Source organism: Stegodyphus dumicola, chromosome 4 (assembly GCF_044657685.1).
Source record: "Stegodyphus dumicola isolate Sdum_Otavi_A_Nest chromosome 4, ASM4465768v1".
In the NCBI taxonomy this organism is placed as follows: domain Eukaryota; kingdom Metazoa; phylum Arthropoda; class Arachnida; order Araneae; family Eresidae; genus Stegodyphus; species Stegodyphus dumicola.
This window is the reverse complement of record NC_140771.1, coordinates 5271952-5296551: the sequence shown is the minus strand read 5'-3', so window position 1 is coordinate 5296551 and position 24600 is coordinate 5271952. Positions and strand designations below refer to the sequence as shown.

The 24600-nt window shown below is 37.1% G+C and overlaps 1 protein-coding gene across 3 annotated transcripts in view; it reads right to left on the bottom strand.

The window, feature by feature from the left end:
* Positions 1–24364, bottom strand: part of LOC146997469 (rho GTPase-activating protein 39-like) — a 256069-nt gene extending 231705 nt beyond the window's left edge. For all 3 annotated transcript variants that reach the window (XM_085814492.1, XM_085814495.1, XM_085814494.1), the window contains exon 1: positions 24228–24364. The gene's annotated coding sequence lies outside the window, so the exon portion shown is untranslated. The remainder of the gene's footprint in view (positions 1–24227) is intronic.
* Positions 24365–24600: the final 236 nt, after the last annotated feature.

Genomic DNA, 24600 nt, shown 5'->3' with positions numbered 1-24600 from the left:
TAAAACGTATTGTAGTGTTCACAGTCTCTGTGCTACATACGCTTCCTGTTATTATAAGGCCAATCTTCCACGTGTATTATTCTAAAGTTAAATTAGAGTTTAGTTTTATTTTTATACTTTTACGTAGACCCCGAGTGGCGGGTCATTGTATTCCGAAGTACGGAAGTCATTGTATATAGAGAAAAATAAAGGGTTTTGTATACCCTTCGTCTGTATCCTGTCTACTTACTACAATTAGTGAACATAGCTTTAGTAAGCTCTCTGTTCCTAGTCAGGTCCTTGTATGTTCCCGAAGAAGGTTAGAAGGAACATTGAACCTGATAAATTAAAAGCATAAAAACCTTAACCGGAATATAAAAACCACACAACTCGATCACTTTTAAAGCAAAAAATGCACAATTTACCAAGATAAAAGAATAATAATAATAATAATAATAATAATAATAAAAACCCTAAGCTCACCGAGACAGTAACAGAGTGGGAATGTGTATTTATATACGATTGGAGCGGCGGATTGCAACGAAAAAGAGAGGCGCACAACTACATGTTATAGCAGTCTCATAAACAAAATTTCAACGTTCTACGGCTACTAGTTCTTGAGTTGTGCGAGATACATACATATGTACAGAAGTTAAGAAAAAATCTCTTCTGAATCCATTTTTAAATCCAAATTAATAAGTAGATTTATTAATTAGATTTTAATAGATTAATCTCCTCGAAATAAATAAGTAAATAATCTTGCATTGTACAGCGGTGCGCGCATTTACTGCTTTGTTTCAGGCGAAAAAATAAGTACGCACGGCTCAGCCTACGAATATAAATCCACAATAAAAATGGAAGCTAGAAAGTGATGATGACTGTTTATAACAAACAATAACATCACGACATACTCTTGACATCGCGTCAAATAATATCTTTCCCTCTAGCACCCTCTTCGTATGAAGGAATGACACAAAAAGGAAGCATCCGCGAAAGGAGCGACTGAAACATGTGATATTTTATTTGCAGCACTTACTTATCGTTGGAGGTAGAACACTCGAAATAAATATAACCCCCAGCCCTTCGAACACCCACAGAAATGAAGGAAATAATGAGCAAAGGAAAGACCAGATGCGACCGCGTTTACGCAAGATCACTCGACGGTTTTCACCTGATCCCAGATATGCGTGCATGCACCCGTCTCTCCTAAAAATAAGCTTCGAAGGGAAAAGTACCAAAGTGAAAGTGTCTTCTACTATTAAAAAGGCCAACAACATAATAAGCACAGAAAGCCAGCTCCAGAGTTTGTCTACGTTTTGCGCACTGAATCAGCATCTGATGATGATATTAGGATTTATATAAATACTAGCGGAAGTTACCCGATGCCAGTTAAGTTACATTGAGAGTAATGCATATAACAAAAGAGACAACAATGCCGCTGTAATCGCAAAAAATACGATTCACAGTCATACATTATTCACTCTGTTAACTTACAAATTTTTGATTAACACACTCTGAAAGCAGCAGTAGCAACACTTTTCGAAGTAAAGCATTTTTACCTCCAACGCGCGAAACTGTTGCCACTTGGAAAAATCAGTGCAAAAAATATAATGCGCGCAGAGTTTTATAATTAATATCTCCGCTGATTAAAGTCGTACGAAGATGGGAATAGTCGAGATGGCTTCCTTCCCCAAGATTTTTGGAATCGGGAATAACGTATTTAATGTTTGGCAATGCTATTTTTATTTCTTCGTAAAGCTTAGAAATGTTTTATTAACAAATTCTAGGATTTGAAAGCGAGCAGTGGCAACAACTTTCGAAGTAAAGGAAATTTTTATCTCCAGCTTGCGAGACTGTTGCCACTCGGGAAAATGAGGGCGAAAATGATCATATTTCCGAGTTTTTAATTAATATCTCTGATTTTGGCTACTTTTTTTTTTGGAAAAAAGTCGTCGTCCACCTTGTCCAGGATCCAGAAAAGATCGTAGAAAGTTTGACGACTATAGCTATAGTAGTGATTGAGTTATTAAAGGACAAACAGACTTTCTTCTTTATGTAACGATTCCAAATGAAAACAGTGGAACATTTAACAGCTTAGATACTCCATAGATGATCGAGAAGACCGTAGTGGCTTGAAGGTGGCAAAGTGGAAAGCATGATGACGCAATTTAGCACAACTTATCTTGAAAAATCACAATTCATTATTATTATTACTTTTTTTCGCATAAGCTCACCTGCTGGTAAGACGCTTTTCATCCATGCTGCTGCTTGCTTGCTTAAGAAGACGTCGTACTTCAAATTGGAACTTTCAAAATAAACTAATGAATATATTAACACAATTATACAAAAGAATAAACAATAGAAAAAGTAGAAATGCATTTTATCCAGCTACATGTCGAAGCATTGAATCATCTTCGGCAATGGAAAGCTTCATTCTCGAATATTTTTTATTTTGTATCATGACTAGAAGCTCATAATATTTTTCAATCTCTGCAATATTTCCAGCCTGATGACTCGCGAGCTCGTGTGTTTTCCAGAAATTTCAGACAAATGGTCAGGTAACATAAATCTTTCTTCTTTTCCTTGGATGGTGTCAAGATCTGGAGCCATAATTTACAAACTTCTAAGCACGAAATTTAACAGATACTATCACAAATTAACTGAACAATGTGGGCACAGAAGTAATGGCTATTTTATGCCCAGATGAAGAAGTGGTGGAGCATGAAATACAGTCATTAACAGACATTTTGAAATTTCAAACAAACACAAACATCGCTTTTAAAATCAGTCACAGATATGATAAGAGTGTTGTGTTTTAGGAAATGAGGCATTTAATTTGAAATTTTTCTATAAGTTTAAATCATAGCAAATCTTCGATGATTTCTAAAAAATCCGAATAATCATGACGGTTTGGTCAATAAAGTTTAATTTGGCCTTAATTCATTTTTAAGAATTTTAAATATACAATATTAGCTTAAATATTTTTAATATCATGCTATCTCAAACAATCTGATTTATTTGACTCAGCGAAATATGCAAAAATTCTCAACTCGTTCAAATCACCACACAGGCGTGCAATTTCATTCACTCGGTTCACTGTATGCCGCTTTTTTTTTTTTTTTTTTTTTTTTTTTTTTTTTCTTGTTGAGAATATCTAGACAAACAGACTGAATTCGTGTACTGATAAATATCCGAAAGGCATCAACCGTTGGAATTCTGTGCGTGTAAAGGCATAATGAGTGACCAAAGTGAGGGGTCTTACTTTGAGTAAATCCTAGTATAGTGATTCTCAACTTTGTTTGCCCCATTCACCTTTCAACGGTGACCCATTCAACATTGCTAGAAAATCATTCCGCGCCGCCCAGCCGAGATAGTGGTTAGCGACGCTCCGTACCGAAAGACCTGGGTTCGAATCCTGAAGAAGACATGGACGTTCGTAAATGTATAGTGTCTGTGCAGCATGGAGGTACTCTAAATATCCGGCGAGCCAAAAGTCTTCTCGAGAGGTTGCTGGTAGGGGAAGAGGGGTGGGAGAACCTCAGACCCATCCCCCTGGGGTGCTCTCCATCAAAATTGGGGGGGGACTGAGCAAAGTCGTAGTGTCAGCTGCATGTGCTCAAGGATGTTGCCAACGACAGGCACAATCTTGCCCTCTTTGCCACAATGAATTTCGTGGGCTTGCTCTGACGTTACTATCAGACAAGTGAGATAAGTCACAATAACAACATCCTCCTACTTTCCGAAACTTGAAAAAATTTTTTTTAAATGTAGGAGTGAATGTAAAAGCAGTCTGGTAGACTGCGAAGTCAGCGAGAGCATAGAAAAACCTTTCGAATTTTTTATGTCCGTTAAATACTGCATGCTTGTACCCAGGGGCCCATGAAGAGTAGTAGACTAACTACCAGACAGTATGGAAATATTCAATATTTTTCTTTACTGTCTGGTAGTTACAGATGTCTTATTTTACAGCTGACTTGAGTACCGGATATTGCACTTTGCTGGTAGCGAGAAGCTTAACATTAGATCTATTGCTAAGTAACTGGATTTTATTTCTAGTTATTCTTGGATGGTAACAACACACATTACAACGATACAAGTTTATTCTTTTCGCGACGGTTATTGGTTTTGTTATGGTGCGGAAAGCTTCTTGAAGCACGTTATGGCTCTCAAGGGTGCCAAAATTCTTGAAAGTTACTTTGTCTGTACACTGTGCGATCAACTCCACCCGTTACCTGCCATGTGCATGTATTTTGAGAAAAGAAGGCGGTTTATTCAATAGGTCTAGGTACCATCATATCCGACCTCATGAAGTCTGAAGAATATTTTTTTCTGTTCAGTATTGTCTAGCGTGTTATCAGAACCCCTGATATAAATCTTACTGAATATATCAAGGAAGCTGTCGTCAGAGAGGTCAAATCTATTGAAATGGCAAAGGCACGTCTAGGATGGAACTGTGAAACCCGATGACAAAGGTGTACGTTTTAACTTTGCAGGTGAAGTGTTTGAGCGTAAAGATGACTCCTTGATCGTATGATGTTCAGCGATTAGTCAACTTTTTATCTGAGTGGAAAGGTACCCCACCCATAATGTTCGTATCTGGAGTCAGAACATCTTCATCAACTTGTAGAACCCTGAAGAGATCAAACGTTTTCTGCTGTGTGTCCCGACGTCAAATGTACGATAATTTTATTTCACTGAAACTACCGTAGAAGAAGGGGCTTATCTAGATATGTTACAAGAATGGCTCTTTCCCCAGTTAATAGAGAGTGAACTTCTAAACTTTATTTGGCAACAAGGTGAAGCCCTTCTCCAGTGAAATTTGTTTGTACGAGGGTGGTTGAACGTCGAACTCCCTGACCGTTGGATTGCTCGTAATAGTCCAGAGGACAAATCTTTTTTTTTTTTTTTTTTTTTTTGCTGACCTCTATGTTCACTGACAGAATGCCATGCGATTTTTTCCTTTGGCGCTTTATATATGATCGTGTCTACGTTCCGCCGCTATCTAATGGTTTGCCACACTTGAAGAAGAATTCAGAATTCAAGAGCTATTGTTTCCATTACTCCTGACTTAACAGAAAAATTGAACGAAAAAGTACTTAGAGGTTACTATAGGTTACTCTGAACCTTCTTTATTTATAGTAGATGGCAGCTCAACACAAACTAGTCCATATATTTTAGCCATGTTTACTTTTTTAAGACTCTCATTTTTCAAAGAAATCTTCCAGATGTTTTTAGGGTATAAAAGGAATGGTTTGAAAAGAAATTTCTATGTTACTTTTTGGCTGTATGCTAATCTCCTTATTCTATATTAGGTTTAAATTTTTACCTTGAAATCTTGCCTTTGCCAAACATACGAATGTCATATGAATCGGAACTAAATTGTAGAGTCTTTATTTAGTAACTTAGCATAACTGAGTCTGATGGCCTGCATTATCTTCATAGTATTCTTTTATAGCAGAAGCGTGTCACTGGACGAAAACTGTTAATACGTCGTACTAAAATGATAAAGAAAAACCTGCTATAATAATTATTTCTGTTTGGATCACACAGAAATGACTGACACAACGGCTCTCACAACGAAACTATTACACTATGCGAACGGAAAACAAGTGAAATAGACACCAGGAGGCGTGAGCTACTCAGAATGCATAGATGGAAATGACCACAAGCCGTCCCCCCCAAACGGTATAAGTCAGCGCCCGTCCTTTTCGCCGTCATCATAGACTGGATAAAAATAGAAGACGAACTAAGAAAAATATGCAAAGACGAAATGAATGCTCAAATGAAAGGAAATTCAATTTATGTTAGTACCAAGTCAATTGCAGATTACCGAGAAGCCACGCAAATGGTGAAAAAGAGAGGTGTCCCTTTTCACGCGTACCTTACGAGTCATGAGAAGCCCATAAAAATCATTTTGAAAGAATTGCCGGTAAAAATAAAATAAGAAACAATTTTCGAAGATCTACAAAGACGACAATTTCCAATCAACAAGGTCAAACAGTTTACTAGAAACCGCAGAGGTAGCGAAGAAAAACTTCCAATATGGCTATTAGAACTAAAAAGACAAGAAACAAGATACGCTATCCATACCTTTAATAATATGTCCAGTGTGGACATTATTGTCAAAAATTATAATCCCAAGAAAAGACCCTTACAGTGTTTCAGATGTAAAGAGTGGGGTCACTCCCAGCATCTGTGCACGAATAAAGAAAAATGTTGTAAATGCAGAAAATCACACCGAAGCAATATATGCACTCTAAAGAAAGAAGAAAAGCCTACCTGTATGTTCTATAAAAAGGATCATGTATCGAGTTATAGAGGTTGCGACGAATATCGCAAAAATTCTGAAAGAAAACCATCACAGAAAACCGCAGAACTCAACAGAAAGAAAGAAGACTTTCCCCTAACAAGCAACGCTTCGAAAGAAGAAAATACAAGTTCCAAGAAACCTCTCAGCAGTGAGAAAGTTAAGAAACAATTCAACACAGTTCCCGAAGAAATAAACAAAGCCTTAGCTTGGTTCAAAGACGCAAAATTAAGAAAATTCTTCAGTACTATCGTCGAACATCTAGATCGCATCAGAAACGCAAAATCGATAGCAGAAAAAATTTCCGTTGGATTTAAAGCAGCGATGTATATGATTAAGACAGCAGAAGAGGAGGAGGAGTGTTTCTAACCCCCCCAGAAGAATTGCAGATACGAGCACTTTATCTTCTTCTTGAAGCTTGGCTTCCCTTTGGCGCCTTATGCTTCAACTTAAATATGATGTTATTTACATGTTAAACCACAAAGACACATTCCTTCCAATCACTTTATCTTATTTCTCAAAAATATTTTACGCTATTCGTCTCACAGTTCATCTGTTTTCAAGTAGCATCTCGCGAGGTCAGTTCTTGGGAGGGTGACCTCCCACGTGACTGGCTCTGGCGAATGATCTTCTACCATCTACAGAAAGTATTTCTGCTACTAGTGAGAGGACGTTTTCAAACTTCGATGCAGAAATAGATTGCTACTTGATTTATTAGTTAAAACTCGTATGTAGTTGGGACTATAAGTGAAATCGAAGATTCAAGATTCGCCGTCATCACTGAGAGAGTGGACAGCAATGACGGAAGGTGACTCACGGTCGGAGTTGGACAGAGTGGTTCCTATGGAAGGAACGGATACAGGGTAGTGAGATCCATCGTCACATGGTGTCCGTGTGCGGGAACAAAGCACCCTCAAGGCGTACCGTATCCCCTTGGTTTGGCCAAGTTCAGCAGTGGAGTGGAGACCGCAGCCAAAGGTGTCAGCGCGGGACGACTAGCAGGCAAATGTGGCAGCCGTGTCGGATTTGATCATGGCGAACAGGTGCATAACGTTTAACAAGATGCAGGAAGAGACGGAGCTTACGCAAGGAACATTGCAGGCGATTGTGCATGACAAATGTGTGTGCAAAGTGGGTAGACCTCATACCTCGAACCAAGACCTCGGACGACGCCTAGCTTGACAACATGAAGGACGCAGTCAGGGGCCAAGATGTTGAATCTTCTGTCGAACTGCATGCAGTTGTCCATAGGTGGTGCACCAACATCCCCACAGACTGGTTTACCAAAGCCCTTCGGGACCTCCCAGCCAAATGGCAGAAGTGTATTGACATGGCCGAGGATTATTTCTAACTGATGTACTATCATTTTTTGTTAATAAATTGTATTCCGCTCTGTGGCAACATTTGTGTCATTCATTTCTGTCGACCTAAATACAGAGGCTGTTCGCACATTTTTTAGACGATTTTGGTAAGCGGTAATAAAAAATCGTTTGCTGCAAAAGAAATAATAGCAAATGTACTATGTTTTTAAATGTCAAAATTATCATCTGTGGCTTAAAAGTTTTATTTTTATTCAAAATGGCGAATTTAACAAAGCAGTGGTTCGAAGGCTACATTTGCGCACTTTCCGAAGAGAAATATGCATACTCCGTTATCCAAAAACAATGTGAGAGTCGTGGTTTTGTGATATCTAAAGCGTCGATAGGTAATATCATCAACAAGGAAGGAAAAAAAACGTCAAATTGGAGCCTAAAGTGGAACAAAAATTCCAAACAAGTATCCAAGGAAAAAACGGACATCTTCGACTATTGCAAAGGTACGTTGTTTAATGTTAAAAGAAAATTCCTTTAGTCAAAGGACAGTTGCAAAATCATTAAAATGCTCGGTGTCCACTGTAAACAAAATGATAAACGTTGATTTAAATCTTAAGAAATCGAAAAAACGCAATGTATATCGTCTTCTTCCAAAGCATATCGCTCAACGCGGGACACGCTGCAGAATTCTATTTGAGAAACACTTATCCAAAGAAAAATGGAAAACAATTGTCACAATAGATGAAGCATGGGTGTATTTAAATGATTGTAACAAATAAAAGAGCCATTTATTATCATAAAAGGGGAGAAAAAAATTTAAGTACATGGTCCATTCAAAGAATCGAAAGAAAGTTTTTCTAAGGGATTCATGATTGTTGCTGGTTTTTCTTATAATGGCAATTTAAAAATAAAGAGAGTAAAAAAAAATGTCAAAATTAACTCCAAATACTATCAGGAACATATTTTATCGCCAATTTTTCTGAATGAAATACCATCGCTTTACCCACAGTGCCATCCATCTGTGAGACTCCATCAGGATAAAGCTAGCAGTCACACATCAAAATCCACTGTAAATTTCCTAAAAGAAATGGAACAAAAAACTGGTATCTAGGCCATACCCTTCACTGATATCCCTACTAAATCTCCCGATGTGTCACCTATGGATTTTTGTGCTTTTGGACTAAAAATTGCATTATCCAAACGTTGTCCCAAAACATTAACATTACTCTGGAAAGCTGTTCGGTAGGAATGGGATAGAATACCTCTTCTGCACTCCAAAAGGCATTATTATCCCGGAAATTGCGGTATCGAAAGATAGCTCAGAATAAGGGATGTCAAATAGAACATTTAAAACACAAGAATTTTATGTAATTTAGTTTTGTGAATACAATATACATCGTCTAAAAAATGTGTGAACAGCCTCTGTATCTAACAATGATTTTAGAATTGATCGTAACACTGCCCTTTTTTAAAATCGATTCCATACATAAATAATTTTCCCTCATGTTTTTAACAACAAATTTAACAACGGAAGTTCACTCAGAGAATCGTAAGTACCCAAGAAATTGTCTTAGGAAATGCTTAGACTAGAGCATTCACAATGTTGCCGAAAGCAAGACGGTGCCCAGAAAATGCGGCAAAATCAGTTTCGCTTAACACACAGCACTATTTTTTCCTTCCTCTCCTCACACCACATTACATGACATATCAATCGATCCGATAGCTGCTCGCAAGCATCAACAAAACAACCCGCGTTTGAGCAGAGCGAGCGAACTAATAAGAAATCATGTGTACCACCATTATATGCTTTCAAAGTGCGGAATGCGAACTTAAGCATTTATGAGGTGCTATCAAAAAAAGGCCAAATGGAGGGGGGAAAACAGGGTATGGCGATGATGAAGAGTTTTTCGGTAACAGCTTGTTGAAAAAAAATTGAAAGATTTACGGAAAGTTGAAACAAAATAAAGTAGTTCGATAACAGTTTTTCATACACAGCTCTTCAAAAAGGAGTAGGGGAGGCATGATGACAGATTTATACCACTCCATCTAGTCAGCTAATTCATGAATTCAAATCACATGGCTTACGCATCGAAGGATGACTTCGCTCGTTCTCTCGTAAATTTACACCTTCAGAATATTTCGGTTTGTCACTGGTCACAGATTCGATGCATATTCATTTCCATTCCTGCTAAATATGCAAATAAAAATGAAGGCGTTGAATTGCATCTTGTGATTGTACTGCTGGAGATAATATGACTTATATAGGATGACCATGGTTTTTATAATTTTTTACAAAATCTTATAGGTCGTTGGAAAAGATAGACAGTTCCCGTCGTTTTAGCCACTTATTCAAGTATTTCCAGTTTTGCCAGATACTGCAATAGTAATTTCTTTAACCCTTTGCGGCACAGTATGTCCGGTCTGGACACACCTAAAAATTTCTTTCTCTACGCACAGAAAAATTGAATGGAAAAGGATTTATAGGTTACTACAGGTTACTCTGAACCATCTTTATTTATAGTAGATAGCAGCTCAACACAAACCAGTCCATATATTTTAGCCATGTTTAGTTTTTTAAGACCCTCATTTTTCAAAGAAATCTTCCAGATTTTTTTTAGGGTATAAAAGGAATTGTTTGAAAAGAAATTTCTATGTTATTTTTTTGGCTGTATGCTAATCTCCTTATTCTATATCAGTTTTAAATTTTTACCTTGAAATCTTGCCTAAAATCAAACGGCGAACCCTAGGTGTGCCCAGAGAGGGCTCACCGACAATCTAGGACAACTGAGAGTCTGTATTCTTTGTTTCTCCGCATCTCATCGATCAATTCATTGACAACAATGCTCGTTTCAGCACTCTTTTCGAAGCTCTATTCAATCAGTGTGCCACTTTGGGCACACTTTTACTTGTGTACTCCTCTAGGCCTAATTAGACTGCCTACTTTTTTTTTTTTTTTTAAATCTAAATTCCGACTTTAAAAGGCAGCGTGCCGGAAAGGGTTAATCCCTTTCGCCGTAACTGGAGTCACCAACTTCTTCGTCATACGCTGAGATACCAGACTGCTTTAAATTTTTTAATCATGTTTATCACCACACATATTGACATGGTTTCTAGTCATACGACGATATGCTTTGAATGCAGCTGCACCATTACTGACGTTCTGTAAAATATTTTACCTAAAAGTGTGAATTCTTTTTGTAGGATCATTAGGTTATTTCGAAGCAGAAGAGATGAAAAATGAGCAATGCCCTCGCCGAGACTAGAAACACGGACCTCTCGAAAACGCGCCGAGCGTGCTGACCTCTATACCAAGAAGACATTCTAAGAAGGCGGGAGAAATACCTTATACACTTTCCCCTTTTAAAGAGCGACTGGTGTTGAGGGGACCCAGTCGCCAAATCCTGATGGTGAAGAATCATCATTCACCACCTTTTTAGTTCGGGCGCCACTGTAGAGTTATTAGGTTATTTCGAAGCTGGAGGCCTGAAAAATGAGCAATGCCCTTGCCGGGACTCGAACCACGGATCTCTCGATTACGCGTCCAGCATGCTCACTACTACACCACGAAGGCATGCTAAGAAGGCGGGAGAAATACCTTATACTTCCTCTTTACACGCATGACAAATCATATTCAACATCGGTTAATAACGATTTTATAGCAGAAGCAAGGCTTCTCTTAATTGTCATTTAATTTTTGGCTGAAACAAATTTTGGCTTTTATATTTCGCACACCTCTTCCTTAGGATTTCAATAACACGCGTTCATTTAATTATAGCCACCTTCATTTAATTATATCTACATGCATTATTATGAATCAAAATTGTTTGAAACTTTAAACTTCCCGGCATGGTTCCGCTACGTAGACGATACTTTTACCCTGTTTGAAGATAATAAAGATGATTTAAATAAAGTTCTTTCAACAATGAATTCTACTGATCCTGCTATTCAGTTCACTTTTGAACTTGAGACTTGCAATTCACTTCCGTTTCTCGACATTCTGGTCACACGTAACACGTCCAACTTCAGTACTACGGTTTACCGTAAACCTTCATCGGTTTGCCTTCCACGACACTTTAAATCATGTCATCCGACTAAACAAAAGTTAGCTTCATTTTATTCCTATGTTTTCCGTGCTCTTCAAGTTTGCTCCTCCAAACTAGCCCTTGATGAAGAACTAAATTATTTAAAAGCAATAGCTATTGACAGGGGCTTTCCACCCAACATTATTAATCAAGTAGTTAAAAAAATTCTCATCTCAACACACTAAAAGGCACATTCTTGTTTTAGGAGATTATAAAAATTCTGTTGTCATTCCCTTCTTTCCATCAATTAGCTACAAAGTTGCACATATTTTGCAGAAATTTAACTTTCGGGTTGTTTATTCTCCCATCAATAAAATTCCGAGTTCCAAACTCAAGGACCCCATTCCGGATATGAATTCCTGGGGTATTTATAGGATTCCTTGCCAGTGTGGTTTAATTTACATTGGCCAAAATTTCGCGTCAAGGAACTTGAGGCATATGTTAGAAAAAAGGAAACACAGAAGTCTTCTGTTGCTCAACATTGTTGGTCCGAAAACCACACTTTCAATTTTTCTGCTGCCAAAATTATACAAAAAACATCTTCCATTGGAGAACTGGATTTTCTAGAGGAATTTCACATTCATAAAAATCTTTCTGTTCTAGTTAACGATCCTAATTCCAATCCAAATTTGCCTTCGGCCTTTAAAGAAATTATGTTTTAGTTCTGGTTTCACCAACAGATGGCGCCACTTGCTTATTCTTGTCCAGGCTTTCTTATCTTATCTAATCATTATTTCATATCTTGTTCATTTGCGGTTTTGCAGCTGAGGATGGTGGTTCGGTAAAACCATCGAAACTAGTCCTGTGAAAATTTTGTAAATACAACGCTGATTTTTGTTGTTTGACTTCTGAATTGGTATTTATTCGGCATGTTATTGTGTCTTAATTATAGCCACCTTGTTTAGCAAGAAAGATTTGGGAGAAACGCCATCTAACAAGCATCCTATGCGAGGCTTATGGATATCTTAAGTTTAAAAAGTTGGCAGCAACACTAGTGCTTTTCTAATGAGTTCACACTAGTACTTTGCTAACACAGAGTATGATGTTGTGTAAACAGTAAAAGACTGTTGTCACGATAGCATTATGGAGAAAAAATCTTATATTAAATTCCGTTTTAAACCGTTAATTACTTTCTTGTACGAAGTAAACGAAGAATTGCAATCACGAAAAATTTTGAGTATCATATTTCAATAAAAATATCCATTTTGAGCGCTATCAAATGCAATTTAACGAAGTTTTTGCCTGACATCTATACGTAAGGACAGAATAAAGAACTCTTTTTTTCCATAGACGGATTATAAAATGGATTCAGAAGAGATTTTTTGGTGACGTCTGTCTGTACGTACGTACGCACGTATGTATGTATGTATGTATCTCGCATAACTCAAAAACGAGTAGCTTCAGTACGTTGGAATTTTGTATATACGACTGCTATAACATGTAGCTGTACACCTCCCTTAATATATATGTAATAATAAAATTCCATAGTCAAAAATACACTTAAAATTCTAACTCTATGTTCTTTTCATTTTTAATGGCGACGGTCTCTTATTTGAAAGTACGTGGAATTAAATCCACAGCCCCGTAGTCAAGTTGTTTTTCCCACCTTTTCTACACGTATAGTTATAGAACGTTCTGGAGATATTTAAAGTGAACTGGAATGGCTGACGAGGCTGACGTCATTTCTTGGAAGCTCCGCCTTTCCAGAGGCTATAAAAAGACTCGCAAAGGAATATCGGGGTCTTTTCTTTAATGTAACGATGCAGTAAACTTCATACAAAAAGTTATTAATAATTCTTTTTTATTTACTCCGGAGATCAGATTTTTGTAATTGCTATTTCTCCTGAATAATAATAAATAGATCCTGTTTTTTAAATTTATCGTCTGATACTTTTGAGCTACAACTACATCTATGAATCTTCACCAATCTATTTATTCCGGACAAAAGCTGGTACATCACATATATATAACTACAAAACAATTCTTTTGAGAACGAAACGCAAACATACCTAGTATTTTCGCGCATTAAGCTGCAGAAAAATTATCCTTACAGACATGAGGGATTTCAATTAATTTCAAGGTTCCTCCCCCTGATGAAGTGGCACTGATGTTGATTGAATTCCTCTTCTGTTTTTGTTCATTTTTCTTTAAATTTCATTAATTTTTTGAAGTGGGGTTTTGCTTGTTTGAAATGTTTTGGTTTTAAAATTTTTTAATTCTTTGTTAAATTTATATAATTATTTGAAATTTATTAATTAGGAATTTCAATTTCTGATCTTTGTGAAATATTAGTTCTACATTTCTTACTATATACATATTGTTGCTTGCGTAAGGGTTCGTTATGAATTGAATTCACAAGTCCGATGAAAAAAAATTAATAAGATTTTTCATTATCACAAATAAATAAAACAAAACTCTTAAACTTCCTCAGATATTCGTGCAGTATTACAATATCTCACAGTAGTTATCTTTTAAATACTCGAACGTTCAACAGAACTTAATTTAAAACAGCTAGAGAAAGCTAATCCGCGAATTCGCTACAGTCAACAAGAGCAGTTTCTAAACAAACTCTTAAAACAATAACCAACTAAATAACAACCAATTGAGAGGTTTTCATGCCACTTATATAAGCTTTTTAAATGCACGAGAACTTTCTGGTATTTTCTCGAAATCAAAAAGAGATATTTATTTATTAAATGTTAAATGCACGCGCTTTTGTATTTTGAATTTTTCGGCTTAGCTTTCTTTTAATATTCATCACGCGCTGAGCTGCACGGGGAATAAAACAATTTTATTTATAATTCTACTAACATTACTAATTAAATACCAAATCCTTAACACTGCCCCTTCCCCAAAGTCTGCACGTCCCACGCAGTACAATCCCTGGACAGGAAGCCAAACTTACAACTATGGCATAAATGCAATAATAAACATTACATTACAAAACAAACAACTTGAACAATGAATGCAATAACTAACTTAAACAAATCAAATACACATTTAGAAACAGAAAGGACCATGGTCTTACACTATTTACAATTATTTACACTACGTACTATGGACATAGTAATGAGCTAACCTGTCGTAATGAACGACTTTGGGTTTAGAGTTCGATGACTTACGAATCCGAATTACGACGTCATTCATCCTGTGTACGACCATCCCAAGGTGACTGTAATTTCGGACAGAGTCCTTTCCGTCGAGTCGGATTCCATAACCACACATTGCCTCCTTCGTGGAATTGATATTCAGTAGCTGTTGTGTCGTATCGGGTCTTCATCTTCTCCGCCGCCAAGTTGACTCGCTCTCGTGCAAAGTTGTGCATCACTTCATGCTGGGTCTGGAGATCTTGAATATATTCCTCAGGCGATGAAGGAGCATCCGGAGGGCGACCAAACAAGAGATGACAAGGCAGACTGAGGTCACGACCGAAGAGCATCTGTGATGGGGAACAGCCGGTAGTCTCGTGGACAGCACTGCGGTAAGCCAGTAAAAACAGTGGTAATTTCTTGTCCCAGACCTGTTGGTTTCTGGAAATCACTAATGAGAGGTTATTAAGGATGGTTCGATTGAACCTCTCTACCATGCCGTCTGACTGGGGATGTAATGGCGTCGTTTGGGTTTTGTCAATGCCAAGTAGTTTGCATAGTTCTTTGATTACTGCCGAGGTAGAATTCCTTCCCTGATCTGAATGTAAATGAAGAGGCACTCCGAACCTGGAAATCCAGTGCTGTATCATGACCTCAGCTACTGTGGCAGCTTCTTAATCAGGAATAGGATACGCTTCGGGCCACTTGGTGAAGTAATCAATGACAACGAGTATGTATTTATTGCCATCAGCAGTTCGTGGCAGACCAAGATATCAAAGGCGATACGTTCAAAAGGCGCGCCTACCTTGTAACGCTGCAGCTTGCCTCGGCTGCGTCTCTTCGACCTGCACAGGCATCGCAAGATCGGCACCACTTTTGCACGTCATCCTTTGCATTATTCCAGTAAAAGCGCTCACGAACTCTCTGCAAGGTCATTATTATTCCAAAGTGTCCTCCTGTAGGGCTGTTATGTAGTTCTTTAAGGACATGAGGAATCAGGGATCTTGGAAGTATCAGTTGCCATCGGAAAGTATCAGTTGCCATCGGAAATTTCCGGTATAAGACGCCGTTTCGAATGTGAAGTGAATCCCAGAGCGCCCAGTATTGTTTTGTTGTAGGACTACAGATAGTAATGTCCTGCCAGGTAGGTTTTCTGTTCGATGATTCCATTAAATCAATTATGGGTTTAATGTCACGGTCTTCCTGTTGGTCTTTCCTGACTTCATCACTCCACGGGTCTCGATCAACCGATGTTGATGCGGTAATTTGTCGTGCTATTGGATTAAGCAGCTCGTATTTCTCCTCCACCCTAGAACAATATTGGCAGCTTTCTGGGCATGGTCTTCTAGACAGACCGTCGACGTTTCCATCTGATAATCCCTTACGATGACGGATAGTGATGTCATATGCCTGGAATCACTGTATCCACCTGGCTATTTGACCCTCAGAATTCTTGAAATTTAAAAGCCAGGTCAATGATGCATGATCAGTGTGGAGCAGGAATTTTCTGCCGTATAGGTAATGAAGGAAATGCTCTATGGCTTTGACTATGGCGAGCAACTCTTTCCTGTTGACACAATTATTCCTCTCCGGTTTAGACAGGCACTTGCTCCAGCAAGCCACTCCACGCTCTTGGCCATCTGTTTGTTGGGACAAAACAGAACCGACACTTTCATTGCTTGCGTCCGTGTCGAGAATATATGGTCTGTCCAGCTGAGGATACGTCAGGATTGGAGCAGATGTTAAAGCTTTCTTTAAGTTGTTAAATGCATCCTCGCATTCTTTCGTCCACAAGAACTGTTGCTTGCTCTCTGTCAGCTTGTGAAGGGGACTTGCGATGGAAGAAAAGTCCTTCACGAATCTCCTATAGTAGGTGCAAAGCCCTAGGAAGCTTTTCAGCTGATGGACAATTTCGGGACGTTTCCAGGAGTTAACGGCTGACACCTTTTCAGGATCCGCGCACACTCCTTCTGCAGAGATGACATGTCCCAAGTAAGTCACTTACTTTCAGAACAATTTGCATTTAGCGGGACTCAGCTTTAGATTGGCTTTCAGTTTCTGAAGCACCTTTCTAAGATTTTCTATATGTTCTTCAAAACTATTTCCGACGATGATGATGTCGTCCAGGTATATCAGACAGGCTTCGTAGGAAAGACCTTTCAAAACAGTTTCCATGAGGCGTTCGAATGTTGCCGGCGAATTACACAGTCCAAACGGCATCCCCTTGAATTGCCAAAGCCCTTGTCTCGTAGTAAATGCCGTCTTTTCTCAGTCACCAAGATGTATTTCTACCTGCCAATACCCACTCTTTAAATCAAGTGTTAAGAACCACTTGCTTCCAGAAACAGTGTCTAGAATGTCGTCAATTCTAGGAAGAGGGTAACTGTTTTTCTTCGTAACCTCATTCAACCGGCGATAGTCAACGCAAAATCTTGTTGAGCTGTCTTTCTTTCTGACGAGGACGATGGGAGATGCCCATGGACTTTCTAAAGGCTCAATGGCATCGCCTTCTTCCATATCTTTTAATAGTGTTCGCACCTTTTCCTGTTTAGCAAACGGTAGACGTCTTGGATGTTGCTTGATCGGGGGATGATCGCCGATATCGATTCTATGCTGTGTCAAACTTGTTCGACCCACGTCAGTAGGCGAGCGGGAGAAAACAACTTGAAGATCTTTAATGACGCGATCGGCAGCATTCCTCTCTTTATCGTTTAATTGAGCATTCTGCAATAACTCCAATGTAATGCTTTCTGAGGACACGGATTGTGGGATGTTACTCTTTCTTTCAACGCTAGTTACTGGAGTACATGCTGCAACTACTTCTTAATAAGTCTCACCTTCTCAGTTACATTGGCAACTCTCACCGGGATAACCGTTTTCGATAGGTCGACGAGTGTTAAGGCTATTAGTACTCCTTTCAGGCTATTACAGTTATTGGGATATTCTATAACGCCGTAGCGGAAATTTCTATTTTCTTCTATGAATCCAGGAAGTAAACACTCGGTTCTTGCGGGTATTGTGATATCATCTTGAACTATAATTTTATAGACAGATTTAACTTTTTCATCATTAATTCCAAATAACGCTATGCCCTCAGAGGCATAATGCAATTCGTTATTTTTAAAGTCCAAGGGAAAATTGTATTTCCTTAAAAAGTCTAATCCGAGTATGCAAGGATCAGTGATCTCTGCTACATATGCCGTGTGATGGTAAGCGGCACTTCCAAACGTGATGTTAACGTTTACTTTCCCGTCGATGTCGATCTTCTCACCGGACACAGTCTGGAGGTTAACAGGGCGGCTTCCAGATAAGCTTGCTTCCCAGTTGTTGAGCCAAATCTTTTCGGATGATGGTAACGTTGGCTCCTGTATCTATCGTCATATTACAGCGCCTCTCACTGCAGAAATCTGAAGCGCTTTAAACTGGGGCTTTTCATTATTTGGCAACCTCCGCCCCGCAAGATGGGCACTAATTAGTTTCCCTGCTGTTTGTTAGGAACGGTTTTAACATCCGTACCACTCCCAGTAGAGTGGTGTTTGCGACACCAGGGTGCCTAGGCCAAAGGCCTTACCCCTTGTAGAACAGCTTGGTATCTTAGAACATGTATCTATACTATATACTGTATACAAAAAAGCATATAAGCTTAAGAGCATCAAAAAAATTTTTTTAAATATTTTTTTAGGTATTATTTAGGAAAAACTTCTGGGTATTAAGGCGAAGATGAAGGCACAGAAAAGCCGTCGAACTGTGACTTGGAGTGAAACATGGTAAGTGACAAGTTAGCAGTAGTCTGAATCCACATTAAATACATGAGAAAATGTGCATAATACATTAATTAATAAATATGAAACAATAAGACATGATGCAAAGGAAACAGTAAAAAATAAGGTAACTGCAGGCATAAGGTAATAGCAAGTCACATGATATATACATTGAGTTGGGCTAGCGGCCTGTCCATATTAGCAAGGTCATTATAATTATAATCACAGATCTTAATGCATGGGTTATTGATTTGCTGCTGCCGAGCATGGAATTTAGTGGCAAGCCTATAATAAAAAGATCTTAATTGCTCCATACCCAGCTCTTCGTGGATACGGTTGTTGCGGATGCACCATTCGGCACTGGTAATTTGTCTGAGTACAATATTTTGACATGCCTGCAGCTTGCCCCTGTTAGTCTTGCGTGTATGAGCCCAGATGGGACTAGCATAACAAAGAAATGATCTGAGAATGGACTTGTAAATAAGTAACTTGTTGTCTATAGATAACACATTGTTCCGAGCAATTAAGGGGTTGAGTTGTGCTTTACGAACCCGGAACCTCTGGATAATAGAAGTGATGTGTGGGGACCATGTAAGAGTGTTGTTGAGGATCACCCCAAGATAGAGGACTTGCTTGGCCCAGGGAATGTTGGCACCGAAAAACACACTTTTTAATTTTGGTCTTCCTGGTGAACAGAATTGCTTTGGTCTTGTCTACATTGACAGAGATTTTCCACTGGTTAAGCCAAATCTCTAGTGTGTGAATGTACTTTTGTAACCGTTGAATCACTGGATCAATAAATGCACTTTGTGCCAGGATCATAGTGTCATCCGCATACATAGCTAATGTTGTGTCATGTGTGGTAGGAATATCGTTCACATAGATATTGAAGTATGTATGTCCAAGCAGGGACCTCTGAGGGACCCGAGCAAGGATTGGGTAACATCCGTACCCTGGGGTGTTCTGCAGTTTCGTCGTATGTGTCCTTCAGCACCGAAGTGCCAGCCCTTTACGGTCGGTTTCTTGTCACCAATATTCCGTCTCAAGGTATTCAGTTGTCTAGTTAAATCGTCTAGACAAGCAGTGACTTGATCCCCTGGTTCCTGGACTTGAGCAGCTCTGATTGGGTGGAGGTCTCTACAAGTGGCTTGCTGGGCTGCCTCGAATTTCATGACGTACACTAAAGCGCTTTTCAAATCTTTAACATCCGCCATTCGCAGTGCTTTCTGTATTTCAGGTTCCCAGATGCCATCGATGAAATATTGTAGCGACAGGATTTGTCGTTTCTGTTGGGCACTCCGAAAAAGCGAGATGGGGCAGACTTTCAACATCCGTGGCGAGCTCCTGAAGTGTTTCGGTGGGCCTCTGTTGTCGGGATTTTAATTGAAGCCTGCTGTAGTCTTTTAAACACTTCTCCCCAAAGCACAGCTCCAACGCGCCGGACAGAGCTTCAAAATCTAGCCTTTTGCTTTCGGGAACAGTCTGAAGGATACCCGCCGCATCTGATCTCAAAAAAGCGGCAAGATGACAGGCCTTAGCTTGGGGATCCCATCCATTTGCTTCTGCCACTATAGAAAACTGTGTCTTATATACTTGCCAGGAGGTCTTCCCATCATATGTAGATAGCTTCAGAGAGGGACGAAAAACCTTCAGAATTATTTCCTGCCTTCGCTATGCACTTCTTTAGGCTGTCAACTTCTTTGGCGACGGCAGCAGAAACCCTGTCATCAATTTGTTGTTGGACGGCAGAACCCTTTCTTCAATTTCTCCAACTCTGTTTTCAACCGTGTCAATTCTGTCTTCTATAGCTTCAAATTTGTTTTCTATTATGCATGTGATTTCTCTCTTAATTTCCTCTTGGCCCACATTCATTTCTGCTTTAACAGCATTCATCTTTTCTTGAACGGCTTCCTGTTCCGCTTTAATCTCTACTTTAACGGGTGTCATCTCTGCTTTAACAGAATCTTTCATGTCTTCTTTAAATTATGCTTGGCCAGCTTCCAGCTTTTCCTGGCAAGATTTCATCATTTCTTTAAACGAGGCAAAGGCTGCTATCAATTGCCTTAACTGATCTTCCATCGCTCTTGTTATTGGCATTCAAATCCCACTTCTGACACCAAAAATTGTTGCGTGCGTACGGGTTCGTTATGAATTGAATGCACAAGTCCGATCGGAAAAAAATTAATAAGATTTTTTATTATCACAAATAAATAAAACAAAACTCTTAAATTTCCTCAGATATTTGTGCAGTATTACAATATCTCACAGTAGTTATCTTTTAAATACTCGAACGTTCAACAGAATTTAATTCAAAACAGCTAGAGAAAGCTAATCCGCGAATTCGCTACAGTCAACAAGATCAGTTTTCTAAACAAACTCTTAAAACAACAACAAATTAACTAACTATTAAATTGAGAGGTTTTCATACCGCTTATACAAGCTTTTTAAATGCGCGAGAACTTTCTGGTATTTTCTCTGGCGCTTTTGTATTTTTAATTTTTCGTCACGCGCTGTACTGCACGGGGAATAAAACAATTTTATTTATAATTCTATTAACATCTAATTAAATACCAAATCTGTAACAATATATACCCACTCCGGTACTCAGCTCGGTCAACTCTTTATATATATATATATATATATATACTTACATATTGGTATATTGCTCTTTTTTTGCTTTAAAAGTGATTGAATTATGTTGTTCTTATGTTCCGGTTAAAATTTTTATGCCTTTAGTTAATCTGCATGTAATAGTTGTAGAATTATCAGCAATTTAAAAGTTTGAGACGCCGAGTTAATCCCGTTATTTGTTTACATTTCAAACTAGTAGAATAGTGAATTCTGTTTCTGCACTTTCAGTGTCTTTGCCGAGTGGGTTCAAAAGTAAACTATCAGTTTTTTGCACTGAAAAATCTGCTTTTTTGCCCGCTGGCCGAATTGCTTGTTTTTGCTCAGAAACTCTAATTTTAATTGTACAAATTTTTTTTTTTTTTAAACTGTATTTGGTGTGTAATGTTTTTCTGTATTTTACAATTTTTAATGAAGATGTTTTAGAGTGTTTATGTATTTTTGCTTTGCCACGAATTGGGAACAGACTTAATTGAATGAGAAATATACTCGTATCTCTAGCGAAATAAGTTTAAATGAAATGCAGCAAACATTGTGCAATTTAATAGGCTATACAAGGAAGTCATATGGTGTCCACATCAGATTTTTTTTTAGATGAAAGCACACATATCAAGCATTTTAATTGTACTTGGTGTTTTATATTATTATTTCACATACTATAATTTGCATTATATGAGTGCAACAGAACCCCATAAAGGGGCACCAAATATTAATTTGAACAAGAGTGCCTAATACCCACGCGGCAGCCCTAGACACAAAGGCACTACTATACAACACACATACATAAACAGCCCAATCATGATTATATGAGCCCTAATTAAACAAAATTATGCCTTTCCTAGGTAAACTGTAACTGTAATGTAATATTTTTCACAAAGTTTTTGTCATAAAAACTGTTCCAAATAAAATTTCTCATATGGATAATCTAAATGTCACTAAAACATACTTTTTTATTTTAAGAAGCAAGAACAAAGTAATACATCAACCTTAGTTTTAATGATGAAGTGACTCAGCAACACTGCAGTAATAAATTTCTACTTAAAAGAAAACAAAAGAAGGATTAAAAAAAAAAAAATACAGAAGGTTAAAATGCATTAGAAAATAATCTGTTTTCATTCGCTTTTACTCTTTTGAACTTGATTTCGGTACAAGATGAATTTTTCATATTAAAATATAACTGTTAGAATAGACACTTTTGTTCTCAAAACCTATCTATATATTGAAAGATATACCACAAAAGTATGCATAAAGGTGAATCGCATTAAATATACCAAGATAGAAACAGTGTGACCTTCCTTTGATTAAGTAATATTTAAACATACAATTATATGAAACATACTTCTTTTTTAATCCAATATTTCTTTAAGTAATAACTTAATTTCTTTAAATTAGTAGTTTTTAATAAGTCTTTATATAAGATTTTCTGTGCTGTGAGTATGACACTGCGGAGCTTAAGTAAACTTTCTAGTATATATTTTTAACAATGCAGGAAATTTAATTATTGAATACTGCTTAATTATGTCAATTTTTACTGTAATAAAATAGTTTAACCATAATTACAATAATTCTATTTCTCTTCAAAACAGACAACTACTAAAGATATAAGCAAAAATAGGTACTGTTCTATTATCAGGACCGGATAAAAAAATATACTTATGCATGCAATGTATGTATGGATGGATGGATGTGTTCAAGTATGCATGTATGTAAGTACGATCATATGTGCAGGTATACATATCCACATATATGTATATACATACATACACACTTGCGTACATTCATACATTTCTGAATCGAGTCCCGATAACAGAACAGTACTCAAAAATAATTACGCATAATCAGTTTTAAGTATTGATGAGTATCTAAGTTAACATTTGAGATTAAGCTATTTTACTTTGATATAATTATGAATTTTAAACAAAAATCACCTAGGAATCCCATTTTGCATTGATCAATACAGCTATCTTAATATCAGATTTAAATCATAGACTAAGAGTTCCACGAGTCACTTTAAAATGTCTTACTACAGATACTTTTATAATAAAACTACTTCATATAGCCCATTTGTGCTAAAATTAAAAGACTTTGGTAATTATTCATTTTTCATGATAAGAATTTACAAACAAGAAACAGACCTGAGTATAATAAACTCATTCTTTAAAATAATAAATTTTACTTCAATTTTTAAATTCCAGATTCCAATATACAATTATCTCGAATTCTGAACATAATATATCTAAAACAATACTTCAAAACAAATGAAGATACTTTCAAGAAAGAGTATTACTCATACAGATAATTAAATATGAGCTTTATGAAAATATAATTTGAATAACATTATAAAAGTAGCATTAAAAGGCCTTAATCTAGCCTATTTATTTTACGTCCCTGCTTACGTTAACTTCATCTGAATAAAAAGTACTGCGTATAAATATTTACTTTTACTCTATGACACTGCAAACAAATTTATGACTATATATACAAAATGTAAGAATTTCCCCTTTTAATTTAAGTATTAAAATAATATCTGAAGGTGTGCACTATAGTATAATGTAATTTCCCAAGCGGAAAGCGAAGCACAGCTTTTCCATAGCAGTTTTTCTATTTAAAGCACATACTGCATAGATATGTTTCTGGGGTAATATCCTATTAGACATATTTATCTATAAAACTGAAGATAATCTGAATCAATTAATAATAAGAACTGAAATCAAGAATTTGAAATTACATAAAAACAAGTATTAATATCGGTTTATTCAAACTAAAATAAAAACATTCTGTATAACTCAGCATAAATAAACCGATATTAATACTTGTTATTCTTCCTCTTATTTAATTCAAATGAAAAGAATGATTTTAGGTTTTCATATTTCCATATATATGCACTATAAATAAATGAAACTGGTGTTTGCTGTAATAAAATACACTCATATGGTAAATTACAATGCTAACATAAAAATAAAAATCACATACATTAGAATTAGAAACTAAAAATTTTCAAAGGATTTTAATTATGCTCCAATTATTTATTCTTATTTCAGAACACAATATTAGCGAAGATATGTTACCTTTCGATAAAGCATTTTGAGCAGACACTGTACAAGGATTTTAATTTTCCTAAAGTTTTAGGTAAACATTTTACATTATTTATTCCCCAATAGCGAATTCACAGACATCATTGTAAACAATATTCACGACTTCAACGAATGCATAAACCGTATTGTGGCGCCATCTATGTAATTTTATAAAGCTTACAAGCGTGGTGAGTCTACATTCAAATGTTTTCCAAAATGTTAGTTTTCATTTTATTTAGATTTATTTTATAAAATTTACAATAAAGCTGTTTTTGGCTTAACCGCTTTGAATAATTAGTACTAAAAAGGAAACCTATACAAGCATACTTCAATTCCAATACTAACAAATTAATAAATTGGATTTCCA